Genomic DNA, 2531 nt, shown 5'->3' with positions numbered 1-2531 from the left:
TATAAGATCACACCTATTTCCAGCATTTTCTACTTACCTTACTTTCAAACTAGCAGTTAGTAACAATGTTATCAGAGACTGGTCTCAAAATCAATACTTCCCAACAAACTCGCAAGGGTACTTATACGAAGGTAAACTAAAACCGGATCATATTGAACCCGGATACCGATCCGGAGGGTTATCTGTCCGGATGCCATCGCTGTTTGATTACCTCCTGAAACAGCTCCACAAAAGACGTGTATTGGTAGCGCTACACTGCTGTTGTTTAACATATTTTAAAACATGCATTGCAAACATGCATTAATTAACTTTGCTAAACACTTTAATCGATAAGGTATTTGACTGGGACAAAGATACTCGTAAATCATCATCATCATCAGCCCATTAACGTCCCCACTGCTGGGGCACGGGCCTTCCCTATGGATGGATAGGGAGATCGGGCCTTAAACCATCACGCGGGCCCAGTGCGGATTGATGGTTATTAACGACTGCTAATGCAGCCGGGACCAACGGCTTAACGTGGCTTCCGAAGCACGGAGGAGCTCGCGATGCTTTACTTCAACAATCGCAGACCGAGCGCGTTTACCGCTGCGCCACCGAGCTCCTAAACTCATAAATTTAAAATGCTAATATAGAAATAGAAGCCAGTCTAAGCTGATAAAAAATCAATCTCATTTTTTTTACATTTCGACTTATTTTCGAATTTTATTTATGAACAACGTTTGACCGCATAGGACAGTATTTCCATACAAACTCCAAAGAAAACTTTCGTTTTAACGTTTCGTAAAGAGTTTCTTCTCATTTGACTAGGTTGGCAAAAAGCCTATTAGTACATAGGTACTTACATACATTCACGTACGTAATCACCAATGGGGCGGGTTTTCCGAAATTGTATATTGGTCAATAACCCGACAGAATTAAGTTGATAGCACACGTATATGAGCGAGATGCCTATATTATTCGCCCGGGTTATTCATTCTTATCTTAAAATAAAATTAGGATATGTCTGCAGGAATCGGGTCCATAGTTTTTAACACAAAAACATTTAGTAACACAATGTTACAATTTGTACCAAAACGTACACACTATTACTTATTATTTTTTCTTACGGTCTCTGTGGTCCAGTGGTTGAGCGTTGGACTCAAGTTCCGGAGGCCCCGAGTTCGAATCCCGGTGGGGACATATCATAAAAAAACACTTTGTGATCTCTAGTTTTATTAGGACATTACATGCTGATCACCTGATTGTCCGAAAGTAAGATGATCCGTGCTTCAGAAGGCACGTTCAGCCGTTGGTCCCGGTTACTATTTACTGATATAAGTGAGTAATCGTTACGTGAGCCATGTCAGGAGCCTTTGGCGGCTCAATCTTAACCCTGACACCAGGGTTGATGAGGTTGGTGAGGTAGAAACCTCACAACCCACACGATAAGAAGAGATTATTATTTTTTTAAGTTTTTTACATTTTATAATAGCAGTGTAGAAGTACCGAAATAGTGCCACAAAGGGCGTGTACTGGTGCTCAAAGCGACACGAGTTTAGAAACTCGACTAAAACTCCACACAGGGATTGTCAACAAACGGTTAATTAAATAGTTGCTCATGTTTAGTAAATATATTCAGAGAGATGTGCAGGGTGTGAGTGACACCGTATCGAATACTGAGGTTGATGATTCAGACCATGATTCTGAGTTAATACCAAGTTGAATTTCCTTTCGGAATATTCATAATAGGTGTAGCTGATCAAAAAACATTTTCTTTTTTCTATTTAAGTACTAAATTTATTAATGAATTTTAATAAAGATGAAATAATAAGAATAATAAGAAATAAAATTTTAATAAAGATGTAATAATAATTTTGAAGTCACAGGTTGCTTTTTCACACAAAATCCGTAGTAACTTCGTGTTTTGATGTTTAGTAAAAAGTGACTGATTTGACTTGTTGGAAACTACCCTATTCTCTAAGACGATACCCCGAGTTGAGTTTCTGCCATCCGAGGCACCCTCAGGCCTGTTGTTTCTACCGGTTTAAGAGTCTTCTGTGGTCCCCATTTGTCCGGCAGAGTACATGCTATCAAATCTTGTTAAGTCAAAAACAACACTCACAGGCGTAATTAATATCAGTGTAGTGTCTTTTAGCTGTTTGAATCATCTGATAAAGATGTAAAGGCCAATGATGATGATGATGATGAGTGTCTTTTAGGACCTCACAATCTGGAAATCATGCTTCGATTCCTTCGTAAAAGCTTTGTGAAACTGGCCCTGGTTTAGTACAAAACGAGAGTACAAGTAAACGTGAACTCGCCACGTTTTCCTCATAATATAATCACTAACGTGAAATCGATATCATATTCGAGGACAAATTAAATTCCGTTTGTGATAATCGCTTTAATAAAGACGACCCTAGCTACATGTGAATATTACGGGTGTTTGAGTACATACATCGATTTTAGTTGCACGGGCAAAACTGGAAAGTATTAAAATAATGTTTTTATAATCGATATGTACTTACTAAAGAATTTAAAAGTGGAAT

General features: G+C 38.4%; 1 non-coding gene across 1 annotated transcript; it reads left to right on the top strand.

The window, feature by feature from the left end:
• The first annotated feature begins 1110 nt into the window (after nt 1-1110).
• Nucleotides 1111-1182, top strand: Trnal-caa (transfer RNA leucine (anticodon CAA)). Its single transcript has one exon. It is a non-coding gene; the product is annotated as a tRNA-Leu (tRNA).
• Nucleotides 1183-2531: the final 1349 nt, after the last annotated feature.

This window comes from Pectinophora gossypiella, chromosome 20 (assembly GCF_024362695.1).
Source record: "Pectinophora gossypiella chromosome 20, ilPecGoss1.1, whole genome shotgun sequence".
Lineage (NCBI taxonomy): Eukaryota > Metazoa > Arthropoda > Insecta > Lepidoptera > Gelechiidae > Pectinophora > Pectinophora gossypiella.
The sequence above is the reverse complement of the archived record's forward strand: the minus strand, read 5'-3'. Positions and strand labels throughout refer to the sequence as shown.